The sequence below is a fragment of the Strix aluco genome, chromosome 15 (assembly GCF_031877795.1).
Source record: "Strix aluco isolate bStrAlu1 chromosome 15, bStrAlu1.hap1, whole genome shotgun sequence".
NCBI lineage: Eukaryota > Metazoa > Chordata > Aves > Strigiformes > Strigidae > Strix > Strix aluco.
The window spans coordinates 18,873,422-18,891,943 of NC_133945.1; positions in this window are offsets into that span (position 1 = coordinate 18,873,422).

The window sequence follows — 18,522 nt, forward strand, 5'->3', positions numbered from 1 at the left end:
GTGGTTAGACTGTTCTCACCTTATTACTCCTGTATTGGTGTGAAATTACCTCCAACTCAGGAGGATCACTTGAGCTGTTAATGGAAAGCTTAAGTTGTATGTAGGACCTTCCACAGCCAGGATGATCTTCTGCCTGTAAACATAATTTGGTTTTCTAAATACCATACTTGGAAGATCTTGTTGCAAAATTAGCTTTGAGCTATGTAAGCCATGATTGCTACTAGAAGACCTAAGAGGGACTGCATGCATTTAAGGTATAACATGCACGTATCTTTAGCAAACATTGACTCTAGTTTTAAAATGCAAGCTGAAGTGATGTTATCATTTCAGTGCTAAGTTCTGCTTATACTCTACAAAGTGCATACAGGTCTAGACTTGAATCAAAAAAATACGATATTTTGTGAACAAAATATAAACAGCTCAGATGTGGATCACAATCCATATTTCTCTTTGACAGTATAACTGCATAGTTAAAAATCCCAGCTCAAGTAGTATGTCAAGACAGCTCTTGGAAAGTGAGGGATGAGAAGCAGGAGCATATCTCTGCAGTGCCCTCCGTGCAGCTGCAGAGGCTCATCCTTCTTGCTATGCAAACTGAAAGGCATCACCGCCACACATTGTGGGATGATGGATTCCAGAGCAGTGAAGTCCTATGTGGGCTTAAGGCTTGCACAAGCAGACCATCAGCCTTTTCTCTTTTTTCCAAAGAGACCATATTGAAGACAAGCTTCACATATGGTGAGAGTACAAGGCAAAATCTCTCCAAAGGCAAAATCTTTAAGATTTAATACAGGCATTTTGGCACTCCCAAAAAAGAAACTAATTTAGTTGAACTCTATTGCATTTATTACGAAAAATATTCATAACTAGGACAAGACACCAGCTAGCTTTTATTAGTCCAGACTTGAAGGTACCTCCAGCTATCTAGAAAATAGGAGTGCAATTGCTTGAGCAAATTACCAGGTCCCAAAGCCTTGTACAGAGCTAAAAATATCTGTATTAAAACTAACATTTCAGCAAGCATATACTGGGAAGATACCAAAGATTTGGGTTATTTTACTTTGCATAATAGACAGTTTTCTACCACAGCAGAAATATTCATACCCTTCAAGATCTTTAGGCAGTGTGCCTGGCTGGAGTGACAGCTTACTCTACACAGGCATCCAGAAATACCCCACCTGCCTATGGGAACTCTACCTGGAGACCAGAAAGACCACCAAGATTGCATCAGAGATGCAAGCTAAGGACCTTTTTTTAAAGTCCTGTAATGACATTGTTCCTTGTACCAACTGAAATGAACTTCTTCCACCAGCAAGGGAGAGCATAGGCCCACAGAATTCAAATAGAAATTTCACAGCTCATATTCATCGACAACTACGAGTTAGTGTCTATCAAGCAACTGAAAACTTAAATATATTTTTAGTTATTCACTCTAGATAGTGATAGATTAATACAGGTATTGTGCTTACAAGAGCGTGTTCTGCTCAGGAAATTAAAAAGAAACAATTACCACCCAAAGAATTGTTTCAGATTAAAACGGTGCATATCGTATTCATGATTGAATGCATCATGAACAGCCCATAAATCCTCAAAAATATACGTGCTCCAATGAGTATTCGTTACAGATTATATGAAGCAGGAACAACTTTAAAGTATTTCATAGAAATCAATGATGACCTCATACAGGAATACAACAGTAATTTAATGATTCAGTCACTTTACCTGCCAGGCACAAACAAAAGCCACTGGCATGTAAACATGTCCCTGGGTCTACACACAACACCCCCCCCCCCCCTTTTTTTTTTTTATTTTGATAAACTGAAAATGTCATTCTTTGTGCTATACAAAGGGAGTGGTTTTAAGCTGCAGATAAATTATGCAACTTCATAAATAAAGTAGGTAGTAACTTCAGTAGAAAAAAGCAAAAATAGCCTAACACTCTTGAAACTGCGTTACCAGTCACAGTAAACATGGGAGAAATCAAATTTGGGAAGCTACACAAAGGCGACACAATTCTTCTGTAGCTGAAATCCAACTCTGCTGGGAATGCCCACTGCAACGTTAGCAGGAGTGAGACCGCTCCCAAAGGCTGACCCTGCACCGCCGGGCACAATCTTGCAGTACCTGAGCAAGGGTGATGCTGCGGGGCCAGGCGAGAGCCCAGCACTCAGGAGACACCAGGCAGGAACAAACGATTTCTTAGGTCAACCTGAGCTTAAGTAGGGCTCCTGGGCCATTAGAAGAGGGCCAGGTGAGGCTGCTCAGAACAATTAACACCCATTAGAGCTCTCTGGGCCTTGAGGAAAGTTAGGGACAAAGCTTGAACAGAACCACAGAAAGTCTCTGATATATCAGCCTTTGTGCCCAGCTAGGGGAAGAGCAGATCTGTGCTGCAGCAGAGCTGTTCTCCCATCGTTATCCCCCACCACACAAAGCTGCCTACAATTCACTACAAGTATTCTGGCTACATGATGAATTTGTCCCCATGTGCTGATTTGCAGTGTCAGTGGCAACCATAAAGGGTAAAATACATGCCCATCTTGAAAGAGCCTATCTTGTAGACACTAATGTCAACTTTATGAGGGTTTATGGGGTGGAACGGTGGCCAAAGCACCCATAAAGCTCTGCTACTTGAAAGTCCTTCGGAACTATTTCATATTCAAAACATCAGTGACAGAGGAAGCAGATGTCAAAAATCAGACAGGGTCTTAGTATATTTGTTTATTTACACCATGCAAATGAGGAAATGCTACTGATCCCAATTTTTCAATCCCTTTGCAGGGGTGTCAAAGATCAGAAAGAGCTGAAAACAAGCAGAGATTCCAACCCCAAAATGGTTTGTTGGGGTTTTTTTTAATTTCTTCAGAGAATTCCTCTGGCATAACTAAAACAAACAAGACCACTTGACTGCTACATGGTACAATTGAAAACTGTTATGTTACATGAAAAACAACTCAAGAAATGGCTTGGGGAGATACATCTTTTCATCCTTAGCATTGTACTTTAACAATGTACACAATGCAAGACTTGTACTTCAAGGGAAAACAGCAGTTACTTTTTTTCCCCCCCAGAAATAAAAATATTTCTTTAGAAAATAACAACAACAGAAGAAAGCCCAGACAAAAACACCCAGCCCCTCTTTCCCCTTTCATACATATTCATTATCTAGTCACACTGGAGCAGAGCTTGGAAGCAAGCCATACATGCGCTGTGCACACACTCAGACATTACCTGGGCCCCTGGCAATAGGGAGAGACTGAAATACTGCTCATATTTTGCTCCCCAAACATAATTTCTCATGCCATTCTGCTGACCGTTGAAGAGGTTTTAAAGCCTCTCTCCCTTCATAACGTATATACTCTCATCTCTGAAGAACGTGTCAGCTACAGAGAGGAATGGGGACCCTCAGAATAAATGCAATGCAGAGAGAAAGGAAGGACTTGCTCATCTGTAGTAACAGAGACACAGCCATGAAAACTTTGGAGCCACCACTAACTGTCCCTAACCATCTCAAGCTGAACTCGGTGCTGGGTGACATTTAAAACAACCAGAGGTGGACTGCAGAGACTGAGGGGCTGGTTTGGAAGCATTGAGGCCACCACAGTGTGGATGGCCCTCATGAAGGGAGAGGAGCAGAGGCCCACGAGAGCAGCTCGCTCTGCCTGGGTGGGGACAGAGAGAGATTAAGGCCATGAGGGGCTGGGTTTGGCCCTGAGCCCTGCAGCCCAGGAGCTCTGTTGCAGTGGTCTGACAGCTTGCTGTCTTCTTCAATCTCCTGTCTCCCGTCAGGCTGTTTTATCTATTTGGACTCTATGCTCTTCCCTGAACCACCTGTCTTGAGTCTCCCTACTGCCAAACGCAGAGATTTTTTTTGTTTAATTTGGTGAATCAACGACATACCAACACTCTAGTAACCACCAATAACAAATCATCAATGCGCATTTACATAAAAGGGGATTTTCCTCTATTTTTGTGTCTAATCTTAAACCTCCCAAAACCCTGGTTGTACCTAAGTGTTGAGCATATTACAAACTAAGACAGCAGGACAGTTTTCAAAACTTAATAATTCCTATGGTACACTTTATATTTCAAGTTAATTCTAAAAGTTTGAAAAACATTATTTTTACCTGCAAATTATTAGTTAAGTATGTAGTGTCGTTCAATCCGTAATGTACTTATACACACCAAAAAGGCTTTGAAGGGAGGAAAGAATAGTGAGAAATTATGAATTTAAATAAAGAATTTAATACATAGTAATTCCTTACAATGGGAAAAATTACAATGAGATATTTTTAAATGAAATTAAAAGTGTTGTAAGTAAACACTAAGAATAGTTTGGTTTTTGTTTACAGAATCATTAGCTAAAGGAAGGAATGAAACTCACAGAGGAAGGGGAATTAACATTTGTTGACATTTTACTGCTTTTAGTTTTTATGTAAACTCAAAGCAATTAAATTATGTTTAAGACATTTTTGCTGTAAGTAGTTTCCATTTACATTCCTAGAAATAGTAATTCAACTATTTTATTGCATTGTTGGGAGCCCTGTAGCAACAGACCAAATATTTAGCAACAGCTCTGTTTGCCATCTCTAGAGCTGGAAACCAAAGACTTGAATCAATTTAATTGCATCAGTGTTTCTCAGCTACCGCACCAGAATGTGTTGTTCTTGAGTTTAAAGGGTCTATTCCTACCTCCCCCCACAGCAGTCTTTAAATAAACCTATAAATCCTTGTTCTGTAGCACATGAATTATCAGTAACTTCAAAATAAATGAAGACAAAAATGGTTGAATATTTAAACGTGTAGCAACTCCATCCCATGATAGATCATTTCAAACCAAAATTCATTTTTTTCTTTGATACCTACTACTGCTATAAACTTCCAGTTTATCATATAACATTACAATTTATGGTATAACCAGCTTGTGTACTGACTATAAACCCTTTGTCAATGCCACTGTAAAGACTTTATAGTCCATAAATAATAGAAGAGCGATAGTATCTATCCTTCTTATTTTGCCCAGCACATCCAGAATATAGGACTCTAAACATGTCAGAGGATTTGCTTGTTTTACATACAATATAGGTTATGTAAACAAATAAAAAAGGTACATTTCTTTGAGTATTTGGCTTACACAAAGCTCATTCAAATAAATAGAAAATAAGTCACATGTGGGAGTCTTCCTTTGCATGTTATAACCCAGGTATAAGAGACACACACAAACAAAACTCAGTCTGAATTTACTGCAGCATTCATCTATCGCCAGGGACTACAAAAAATTATTTTCTTATCTACTAAATTATTCAAGAGAAGATTGCTTTTCTTCATGTGTAATCACTTAGGGAGGAATTACTTAGAACTCTGTATGTAGTGTATCACCTTTTCCTGGTTCTCCATGATGTACTGATTTGGTCAAGACATACCTTCCTCTCCCAGTGTAGCAATTCCAGACTCAAATCTGTCACATATTTACCTTTCCAGCCCACTGAAGTTAATGTAATTTAGGGGAGTTTTCCCTGACGTTGAGGCAGAATGAAGACAGAGACCTTTCCTCATGTTGTATCCCTTCGTGCTGGACATGACAAACCAGTAACAACCTCACTTGCTGTGCAAGGAGTTGTCAAGGTTTGTGCTTCTGGCTTCTCCTCTGCATACAGATTCCCATGCAGGGGTGATTATTGCATTTTTCATCTGCTAGCAAAAGACAAACTGAGGCTGCTTAAAACAAATGTACAAGGAAGTGTCACAACTTTAAAGTCGTCTAAAGGCCACTTCACACCACTCCTGTTTTGTAAGTAAAGAAGTTATTTACACTTCAGATCATGAAAATAAGGTGCTAATTCATCCCCAAATTCCATGCCAAACCCTTATCCCAGATGTAGCAGGCAAACAGAATATCCATTGCTCTCATCCATAGCCTCAGACATTCGTCGGCACACTAGATTGTGCTCTCTCTCAGCACACAAAATTTCCTCAGCCTGTTCTTCTATCCCTCCAGGTTTGTTTGCTGAGTGTTGTTCACATTATACAGCTCTCCTGCACCCCTCATGGCAGGACGCTCATGTTTTCTCGCCAGGGACTGCCCCTCCTCATCAAATCCTTCCAAGCACTGCAGCAATAGGCCTTCCGGCACAAAGCCTCCACCTATCGATCCTACAAACCAAACTTCTTTATGCTTACACATTCCCTCAATGGATTCCTACGTTGCTCTCACTACCTACAAATTGGCAGGCGCCTTCCTTTATGTTTCTTATCTCTTTTTATCAACTCTCAGAACAGTACATATTGACACCTTTCTCACTGCAAAATGTAATGATGGTTTGAAGACATTTTCTCCCTTTTCAACTCAATAATAAGAAAAAAATTAATCTGTCCCTCTTTCTTTTCTAAACCTGGGAAAGGGATGGGTCCCTTCTTGGGTGGTATGTTTCAGCTCTCCACAAGATCACATTCCTATAGCTCTTCTAGTCTTAGGTCCCCTTCCAGTGCTGCTGAACCAAATGCGGGCAATGAAATACCCTTATGAGTAGATGCAGCACATCTTTAAATGTTGATGTATTCAAACATCTTTATAGCGAATACGACACAATAAGTCTCAGGTGAACCCTTTGGGAATTCCAAGAAAAAGGCTGCCTAATCTCCAGTTAAACAGGCCTATTATCTCTCACTCCCCATGAGAAAGTGAAGCAGAACTGATTTGATTAAGAGCAAATTAACCTCTCTAACACAGCTACCCAGGGTTTTACACCTGTCACTTTAGTATGACAATTTATATTTATTCAAAAAGCCATGAGACAGTAAATTAAACATTGCCCTAATTAGAAAAATGTCATATGTTACAGTGGGGTAGCAAACTGAACTAATTTCAAACAGTTCTTGTGCAAAGTACATTTCAGTACAGCATTAATAGAAGTAGAGTCAATATTTTTTACACTGTCACATCTGAGCTGAATGCCATCATGCCGCAGGTGTATATTTAAAGTTCTGTCAAACAGTAAGGCTGGACTATATTCAAAGTTCACCATAGACCCAAATTTGTTTAGGAAAAGCCATCAACACCTTAATTACCATATACTCCAGTACTATTTCTACACTCTATTGTCGCAGCATAAACTAGCTCTCCTCTTAATTAGATCTGCTGGCACGGCATTCTCCCTAATCTTATTATGGAATAGATAAAGGGTAAATTCTTCAGTAGGTTACAAACCCATACAATATCAAATGTCAAAGTTACATTTGCTTCATCAGATCATTACTTATAGGTAAACCTCTGTGTTTCCAAAAAAACAATAATCTAAAATTGTAAAATATAAATTTTTAGGCTTACAGAAAAACCCTTAGATATCTTATAACCATATATAGTAACTTGCATGCTAATTTCAAACCAAGAATAAGAAAGACCAAGTTGTGACTGTTCACTCAACTCCTGCTCAGAATTTGGCTAACACACAGCTCACGCTAAAGCCTGATGTATGCTGGGATCAGCACCGTTAGGTCAAAGTGAGGGCAACATGTAGGCAGGAAGTGGTGGCCAGAAAGGGCTAAAGGTCATTACACAACCACCAGCACCTGCAGCCTGCTGTCCCCTCCGGCCATCATGGTGGATTATCTGCAAAAAGTGGATTTCTTCAGAATCCTCTAACTCATGGAAAAAGTATAGAACAAACTTCCAACCTGAAAGGTGTAAACATATAAGTTTACCAAAAAAGCTTTTGAAGCAAATCCAACAGCAACTGGACTGCTGAGGCTTTCACACTTCCCAGTGTGATACAGGGGACACCTGCACTGTGATGGAGGAGGAAGGATGAGCACCCTTACTGTTGGTTAGCTTAATAGTTTGCTCATAAGTGCACAAGTTATGCGTTACGATTTATGAGTTGGAGAACTTGTGAGTTAGGAACCTCATGAAGTAAGTGATGAATCAACGAATTGATTTTTTTTGTCTGTTTTTTAACCTTATCCTTACCTTTTTAACAGCTTTAGTTCTCTTGCTATCTAAAAGCAGTATGCATACTGTAATTTTAACACAGATAATCGCCCTTTTGATAAATAAGTACAGATAATACAAAAAAAATTCTTCAGAGTTGCTCTGAGGAAACCTTATAATAATAAAGCTATCTGAAGTCTAAGAAGAAAATAATTTAGGTCATTATTCCCAGCAATAATATTGGACATACAGATTTTTTGCTTACCTTCCTAAAAGGAGACCAGAATTATTATTTTTAAAAATACATATGTGTATGTATTTATATATTGATGTAGATTTCCTATATTATACATTATTACCCATTTTATATATGCATATCTGTGTATAGACATAGATAAGTGTATATATGCATAGATAATTATGAAATATGTAAAGAAATAGTGCAGTTATTTGCCAGTAAATGGAGGATCTTGACTGAACGGGGTGGGGGAGACACGACATTTACGTCACACAAGCATAATGAATGCCAGTTTAAAGGTGGTATGTCGGCAAGAGCTCCTGCTGCAGTTCGTATGTGCAAGGCCTTGCCTGAATTGCAGCTTTCCCTGCTCTTAACCTCCCCATCTGCAAGGCTGCTTCTCTCTCCGCTGCCCCAACCCGGTAGGGCCCTGTCCAAGGGCCAGCAAGTCAGCTCCCACAGAGCCTCTCCCCACTGATTCCGTTAATTGGCTCCCTTAACTTCTGTGCGTGTTGCTTTTCACAATCCATAATCCTCAGACTTGCATTTAGTCTGAGAAATGCTAAAACTGTCTACATTCACCTTACCAGTAAATTGATTGAGAAATTAAAGGATCATCTATGGCAGTGTTTATCACAAAAGGATAGTCCCTAGACCTTTCTCCAGAGCCACTGAAGGACAGATCAAGTAGAGCAGTTCTTCAAATCTAATGTAGCCATTATCCCTTATCAGATTCGTTTTGAAATAGATAACATCAAAACCAAAGGGAGCCATCAGAAGTCAAAAAGAGAAGTAGGATTTGCAATGGCTGTTTCATAGCTCTGAAAGAGTAAAGATCCGTTAAACAATTCTACAAATCTTGTTTTAGCACAAACAAGAAAAGTGTACCAATGATATTTATACTGTCTAAAGGTCACTAAGTATTGGAAGTTCCTCAAAATATACTGTCATATTTTTATGCATTATCGTCAAGCTTCCAGGCTTTATGTACAAAGAACTAACATCATAAATGTACAGACATCTGCATTATTTTTTGGAATGACCTCACCTTTACAGCCTGAGTTGTTAGTCAAGTCATAGTTGTCATCACTAAACAACCCTTGTTTCTTCCTTAACTCTTAAAACACAATAGCCATATAGCTTCAAAACTGTAAGACACAGATTAATTGAAGATGTACAGATTATCTGAAAACAATGCAGTACAATCAGTCTGCTTTGTCACCAACCCTCATATTCAATGGAGATAAATTTGTCAGTAATATATTGCCCGATTCATTGAATTTTGCTTAATTCAGATTAATTTATGTATATTTCACTCATTTTAACAATTTTTAAAGTATTTTTGCAATATGTGTGGAGAACATGCTAGGGAATATCTACCAGGAAAAAAACCCAAACAACCCAAACACATATTCTCCTTAAACTACGTCAAGCAACCTAACTTGAAATAGTGGCAAGCACAGCACAGCCTGTGTTTTAATTTGGGATGCCATCTCTATCTCATCCTTAGTCTTTTCATGGGCTGCGCTGCAGGGACAATTAACAACCCAGATTGCCTCATGCTCATTGCCAGTTTAGCCTGAATTAGATATTTCATGTGACCCAACTGAAGTTACAGACTCCCGATACTGCAACATGGGCCTAAATTCATATATCCTATTGGAAATCTCATCACTTTCCCCAGAAAATTCCAGCATAATGTTTTGAAGTTGGACATTCTCATTGTCTGGGACTGTTTTTGAGAAAGCTTCTGCAAAAATCATTATGCTTTTATATATTTACTTTTTGGAGAACACGCTTTAGAAAAGTCTAATGTGAGTAAAAATTTCTATTTTCCCTTACAAAGTCTTCAACCTGTCCAAATCCTGTATGATTTAGGATGGGAAACTTAATATTACTCAAGAAAATAGCAGTGGGATTACAAAAGTGTCATTTATTTCCCCTCTAAGTATCCATTCAAAAACCAGTCCTCGTGCACCCGCAGGTTGGAATTTGTCCAACTCTTGCACACTTGGGGGCTGCTCTGTCTGCATCGTGTGTCCCTCCAGACAGCGTGCAGCCACAATGGATTCCACTCCTGCAACCCCTTTGAAATGAAGCAAATGAATAACAGTAGCAGTTCACATCAAGCACAAGCTGGAGCAACAGATCCCAGGAAGGAATATTTTTAGAAGACTTTAAAACTGAAGTTCACTTTCAGGTTGTGCACTGTGGATCAGTGAGGAAATGACAGAAAGAACAAGGTGGCACCTTATAATTTAATGATTGAATAAAATGGAGTTATGGATCATCTGAGAACAAGACAGATTTAAAACAAAAAAATGTTTTTACATTAAAATTTTAGGAACATGAAGCCTTTGGGAAGAATAGAATAAAAGGAAATACACAGAAAGGGCATCTTGTTCATACACACCATATGTATCATCAGGAAATTCCTAAGGAAATAGCAGCTAAGAGTTATGAGCAAAATAGGCATATCAGCTCTCAGATACAGTAGATTTGCTATTCCTTTGAAAAAGCAAGCAAAAAAAAAAAAAAAAGAGAAGAAACCGTAGGAGTTACAAAAATAGCTCTTTATAAAAAAAAAAAAAGAAAAGAAAAAAAAAAAATACCACCAATCAACAAGCTCTTTCCCTGAGGTATTTTTTAGCCTATAAAAATTGAAAGTTACCAGAAAATTAGACTGCGGGAAAATACTCTGGCAGCAATATTACATTTATGTAAGACGACAAGTAAAGAGATGGGCAGGATTACAATATGTGTATTGGATCACAGAGGTGACATTAAAAAAAAGCACTTATTCCTCGTTATCTTTAACACCAGAGCACCAGTGAAATGTTCCCATGTGTAATACCCAGTACCCCAAAATGGCATACAAAATAAAAAGGCCACCTGAATTAAGTGATTAATCTGGTTTATAGAAGTGTATTATCCAAACCAGAGCTTGAATATATCAGGTGATTTCAGACTGCACTGCAATACATTTCAGAATTACAGGGCTTGGATCAACCCAAAAGTCAGCATATGTATATTAAGCTGGTGCCCACTGTCTCCCTAACAACAAAATATACACAGCAGCTCAACTAATGCTCATTTTCATTTGTTTTCTTGAGGTTAAAGAAAACGAGCAGGCAATCAGCTCAGTTTCCCAACCCATCTGAAAATGAATGCTATGAAACAATTTGTTCCCAGCTACACCAGAGCGCTGAACAAGCTCCCTGAATAACTAGTGATGCCAACAGAAGGGAGATGTAGAAGTCCACAGGTACAGGGGGAAGAAAGGGTACAGCACAGCCCGAAGTTTGCTTAACCATGAAACCATGCATCATAGCCAAGCTTTAAACACCTTAAATCGTAATGTTCACAGCCCCAAAAGGACAGCCTGATCAACATGAAATTAGCTTGAAAATCATGAAACAGAGACACAATGAAAATATGTCATTTTTGTTTACCCTGCTGGGTCTAGAAAAATACAAATCTTAATAAAACATCAAAACATGGAAGACATAAGACAGTAATGATTTCTCTCTATTGTCCAAATCCAGGAGCAGTGGCTTTGGATGAGTACTGAAAGATTTAATGATTAGATCATATGAGCAGACCTACAGCACCAAGGCAAGGATGCTCTCGCCAGCGTGACTGGGAATCAAAGGCTTCAGCACCAGCCAGAAAGCTTCCTCTGCAGTGAGTCACAGACAAGCTGTTTCCCCAAAACTCAAGGAGTACTTGTCAGCAGATTATGAGTACTGCTGTCCTGGATGAGGTTTCAGGTTTAAGGTTAGTTATGGTCAGAAGACTAAAGCCACAGTCAATGGCTGTTGCAGGGGGCAGAACAGCAAAACACAAAACCACCTCACAAAACACTTGGCTTCCTAAAAAAGGAGAAAATCTGCCTAACATATACTTTTGTTGTCCTTGGAGACAACTGCCATTAGTCAAAAGCTAAGAAATCAGCTTTAATAAAAGAGGGGAAGTGCTGGAACAGAGCCAACAATAACTTTTTATGGTTCTGACACCATTCAAAGAACATGCTGAGTTACCATTTCAGTGTTTTGTAGGATGCAGTTAGAATTATATCATCAGATACGTGAATCCAACATGATCCTTCTCAAGCAAAAATCAGCAACATGCCATATGTTGTATATCCTAAACACTAGTCAAAATAGCCTCATTTCATTTGACAGTACAAAGAACTGTCTGGATGTTGCATCTTTTCTTGGCAGACCAGATAGACTTATTGCTGTGCTTATTTCAAGACGGGAAAAAACACATCCAGCATTTGTGTTGCAGTCATGAAAAGAATACAAGCTGGCAAAATATTAATAATAGTCTTTGCTCTGGGTTTTGTGGAATTTATTATTCACATTATATTTTGGTCATGAAGGGTCAAATCTATACACTTTCTAAAAGCAGATGAACAGCTTTTCTTGCACGGAGGGTGCAAAACTTAGTATTCCAGAGGCTATTGCACAAAATCGTATTATGAAACTCTAAAAAAAGCTTTTGGCGCAAGCTGAATGTAAATAATAAGTTGTGTAGAATTATTATTTAGAAAATGGAAAGCACTAAATATCAGTATTACACAGTCACACTCAGGCTCCATTGTGGGATGCAGTCCACAAATACGTAACAAGTACCTCCTACCACAAGCTTACTCTTTGCACAGTTGACAAATACCATCTATTTTATTATCTGGTGAGTAAACAGTAGGATTATATTAACCAATTTGTCTGGGGGAAAAAAATCCAAAGCCAAAAACCCCCCCAACAAACTAACCACCAACCAGTTGCACTTCAGTAACTTCTTTATCCCCTGCGGTCACAGCAGGCGAGCAGAACGTGCTGGAGGCTCTGCCACCTTATGAGTGGCCACGCCTGTCTGGCAAACCCACGTCTGCTCGGATTTGGTTAATAGGTGTTTTGGCTAAAATCAGATTAAATTGCTTTGAATTCACATCGGTGACAGAAGTAATGTTCTCTCAACCCAGGGCTTATACATTTCTAAACCAGATACTCATTGTTGATAACATAAAACATGTAAAGATTGAAAATAAAAAGTGAATATTGTGCTTATATTGTGAGACTTAGTGCTTTTTCTTCTGAAAATCTAGGTTGATTGACCCAGTTTTCAATTTTTCAGTTAATCAATTTAATCCAGACAGCAGGCAAAATTTTCCCATTGATAGAAAATAATATTTCTTCTGACTCATTTTTCTTAGGTACACAATTAAACAGGGAAAAAAGGCAAATGCATCTAACTACATACCCAGGTTTGGGGACTTCAGGGTTTCAAGAGATACACAATTGACTGCTGTATATAAGCAAGAAATTTGGGTCAAACAGATGAATAAGAAATAGATGTGGGGCCAGAGAAAAGAAAGTGGGGAGGGAGAAAAAAAACCAAACAGTTATACAGAAATAAATGGAGTGTAGATTTTTGTAAGTAATAAAAACAGATTTTCAAAATACCTCGTGGCAGTTCTAGTGAAGTGCCATGGAGTGGTATATTATTACTCCTTACATGAATGATCTGCTAGGTCTACAGCTGAGGGCAAAACAGGCAGACAGTGTTATCCATTGCAGAGTCTTTAATGAGACAATGTGAAGTTCAAGTTGCACACCACGCAATATTTTTCTCCCCTGTTCAATCTATATTAAGTCGATATGCTCCTAAAACCCAACATTTGTTGCATTTTTCCAATTTAGTTTCTGTCAATGTCCCCTAAAAGTGCTGAGCCTATCAAACTGACATCACCCACACAAATTTCAATAACAGTGCTGTAGTGAAAAATGCCATTAAGCAGAGGCTGTGCTTTGAGGAAACAGCTCAGCTTCTCATTCACCCTACATCTGTAAAAACTTGTCTTTTCATCAGGAACTGTAAAAGTCTACAAAGATGCACACTAGGGCAGTGCTCTGAGGCTCCCTTCCCTTTTTATTGATAGTGTGGCAGGAAAGAATAAGGAGCATTATAAGTAGATGGCTGTAATGAAGACTAACCCAAATTTTTAACCAAGTATGTACAGAGCTATTTTGATAACTGCAGAGCTGTGGGAACTGCTACATGACACACACAGCTGTCCCCAGTCCCTCCCGCTTGATTTTAATTCTTTTTTGAAGGTTACTAACATCTCAAACTTTTCTATCTGATACTTCAGCTAACTACACAACCGAATTTTTTTGTTCTAATCTTACTTCTTTTACCCTGCTGTTTTTCATTCTGAAAGGTCCCATAACAAGTAAATGACTGCAAGCCTTTTCTAGAGGATACTTCACACAAAAGCATGTGTGGGGAAACAGCATAAATTGTTCCTTCTCCTTTACTAGCCCACCAAATCAGAAGCTATGTTAACAAGAAGGCTTATATTAACTCCTGCAAACTTACAAAACATGAAACCCAAGGTGTTTTTAGATCATTCCCTCCCTCTCCTTTCCAGATGATACCTCTGCTTCTTATTCTCCTAGACAAAGAGACTGAGACCTTAACAAAATTGATGCCAACACCAGAAGTTCTTTATAATTTAAAGACATTCCTCTTTTAAAGAACAGAGAATATTAACTTCTCTTCATGATTTCTGCTTCTGTATGAGTTTCTATAACAAATGAACTCCGACTTGTTACAGATGAATCCAGCAAAGGAATGAGCACTAAAAAGAAGATAGCAAACCTAATAGTCAGGCAAATCATACTTTTTAAATTTGTTGAGAAACAGTGGGCCCAACTGACAATAGTTGGGCCCGATTTCACAGGACTTAAGCTCCTGATGTAACCGAAGCAGAGTTCAGAACAAGAGGGAAGCCAATGTCTTGAGTCAGCCTGGGTGCCTATTATAAGTGGAATTAGGATGATTCAGCTCATGCAAAATTACAAGGCATGTCGGAATGTCCTAAAATCTTTTAAAATAGCAGTTGACTGAAAAAAAAAGTAACAAATGTAAAAATACATTGTACCATGAAGAGAAAAATTGCTGAATTGTATGGAAAATATTTTCTGGCACTGTGTAAGCTTCTTTTGTGTTAAAAGTACATAACAAAAATTATAAAAGTAGTGAACTATAAAGCGCATAACTAAAATGAAAAAAGCAAATTAAATTAAATAGGGGAAAACAGTTAAAACTGTAAATCGTACCTAGCACACAGACTAACAACAGCAACACCTTAATCTCTGTCTGATCCACTAACACACTATCTACTCTTTCAGGTAACTTATTCATTGGGACAGGCACAAATTTGATGTATACCTTATAGTTCAAGTAAACAGGAAGAGTGCCAAATTTGCCTGTATAAATCACAGCAGTCATGTTTTTAATCACATCACAACAGGTGAAAGAAAAGATTACTTCGATAGTATAGCATCAGGGAAAAAAAGACCAGTTCCGAAATGCTTTTAAGATGTCACAAAATCTGTAGTGATTCACTGAAAATCCTAACCGGTTATACTCAGATGTGAAAAGACTTACACAAAACCTCACCAATTCACAGCATCAGCCAACCAAATTCAACCAGGTAACAGTGGAGTATGTAGTAACTAGTATGACTACAGGTTTTGAAATGCTGATTTTCTCCCAGTTTTCTTTCTGATTACAGAAACTATGTTTTAAAATACACAGAATGTGGAGAGGAACTGCTAAAAGCTGTTGACACAGTACAAATGTGATCACAAATTAGAAGGGATGTGCCAGTTAATGAACACAGAGCTGTTGATCAGTGTGAAACTGTAAACTCTAAATATTCCTCCCAACGTTTTTCTTCATTTTCTTCAACCAACTCCACTACTAGGACTTTCATATGTTAATTGGACTTATGATGCCCTTTATGTGCGTTTTAGAATTTTTTTCCTATAAGATTCAAATATATTCCTATAAGATTACATCCCTCATATTTGCAAGGTAACTGGAAATGGTACACATACTTACTTTAATAAAACTGTAAATTAAAAACATTAATGTGGTCTGCTGGGCACTTCTGACATTGTTTAATGTGTCAACACAAGTGCGACAACACACAATGTCACTGGCTTCAACAAGCAGCAGCTCTTCACAATCATTCCTACACCCATATGCTTAAGATGGTTAGAGTTTACAGAAATGAACTATGAATATGCCATTGCCATTCATGAATGTCTTCATATCTTCCATTAATCCTGGTTAATAACTCAGGAATAAGAGGTTTCTCCCATTCCACAGAAGTTCTGTGAGCAAATATGCACATATATATATATGCATATATATATATATAAATGTATCTATGGATTATATCTACCAAAAATACCTAAATATTACAAAGACACAACATTAATATTTGCAGATGTAAAGCAATTAGGAAGAATCCACTGTTTCTGGCAGCCAGACCAAGAGATTCTGGATTGTTAATTCAAGCCCCAAATTAGAACAAAATGAAAATACTGTTTGTAAAATTTGAAAAATAAGGATAGTTTCATTCTCATGTTTTCAAAAAAAACGCGTTTCACTTTTTTTTTTTTAATATAGAGTAAGAATTTTTTGTATAGGTAATCACTATACGTGAGGAATATACTTCATTTTCATTCTAGGTATCTTCTGTCCATTTAAATTGTACCTGTTCTGCAATGTAGTCGTAATTACTTCTCTACATGACTACAGTCAGATTCTTTGTCTTCCTCTGTAGCAAGAGTGAAAGACTTGTTTATCTGATGTAGCTGTACCATTTCCATAAGGAAAGATATTTTGCCTTGATGATGCAGTGGTACAGGGGAATCAAAATGATGCAACATCTCTAAAATAATGGAGCAAGCAAAGGTCAAGGATTCTTACTGAATTTGAAAGATTACAGCAATAAAGGTTTTAGAAAGCACTCTGGAAGTTGTATGGAAAAGATATCACTCTCTCCTAAGTTTTATAACTATAAAAGCTAACCTACTGCACCAGTAAACTGCAGCTTTTCCAAGATAAAAATAAATCTAAGAATCCATAGAGGAAAAAAGAAAAAAAGGTTGGAGAGTGGGAAAAACACCATTATTGGTCCCTTCATCCTTCCTGACAGAAGAGAAACGTGAACATGAACAAGAGAATATGAAAATCAAGCCCTACATACTGAGAATTTATCTCTTTTTTTTTTTTCTTTTTCTGATTGGCTGCTATCCTTCTTACAGGAATGTTCATCTTATATTTGTCTTACGACAAATTTATTGTTACCTTTCCCTTGCTCCCCCACTCCTGTCTCAAGAGATGGATGAGTTCCAAAACCAGCTGCATTCAACTCCTCAACAACATATACTTGTTGTCATGCCTACAAGACAGTGCTTGAACAGGCAATATTGAACAAGACCAGTTTTCTTCATGGTTCTTAAAAAGAACAATGAGATGATGGAGAATTTTGCCAAAGTAAGCATATCCAGACTTCATACAGTAAATCTCCCAACGTATTTTTTTTTTCAGTAAGAACAAACTTCCCGCTTTGGAGAGATGAGGAAACAAAACCAAACAAAAATCCTTTAACTAATTATTATAAAATAGGATTAACAGGAGAGGAGTTTAGAAAAGAAACAAAAGAAGCTGCAGGAAAGAAACCTCAGGATTGCTTGTAGTCTAATAGGAAGGGTTCCAGTTTTAAAAGGCAAAAGGTAATGTAGTTACAATACTAGATAGAGACAAACTACTTTGCCTTCAGCCCCAGTTTATCCACACAGGAAATGGATTATTGCTCTGAAAGCTGCAGCATCTTCTCTTTATTGAAAGTGTTCACATTAAGGTAAGAACACTGTTTCAACCTTATTTATAAAGCAAAAATAATGTTAATGCATTTACCTCTTAAGACACTTGTCAAGTGTTAAAAGAGTGAATTCATAAAATATTCACTGCTGTTAAACTTGTGTTGCAACCTAATGCTTCAGTTACCACACCGAACATAAAAGCCTACCATATTATTAATCTTCAATTTAGGATGGAGGGATTTCTGCTCACCATGCAGAATTCCACTTACAATGTGATTTTATTCTGACAAAATACACTTTAATTGTGATTCCATTAAATTAGATATAAATGGTTTTGCCCGATACAATGCTTTGATGTCTACAGTTTCAATGCAAATAAAGGTATTATCACCACAGGTGTACATTATATTATGTTCATTAATTAGGGCATGAATTAAAAATTTTCCAGGCTATACTAATTCTCAGTTATTTAGATAACTCATTCAAGAAGGGAAAAAAGGGGGTGGACATGATAAAACAAGTAAAAAGTTAAGGAAAGAAAAGGAGGAGGAGCACTGCACTGTGGGATGACTCCTGAATCTAGTCGGTCTCCATGTGGCAGACTGCTCAATGTTTTCTTTCTTGTTTGTGTCATTGTAAACTCAAAAGAGATCAGAGAAGTTACGTAC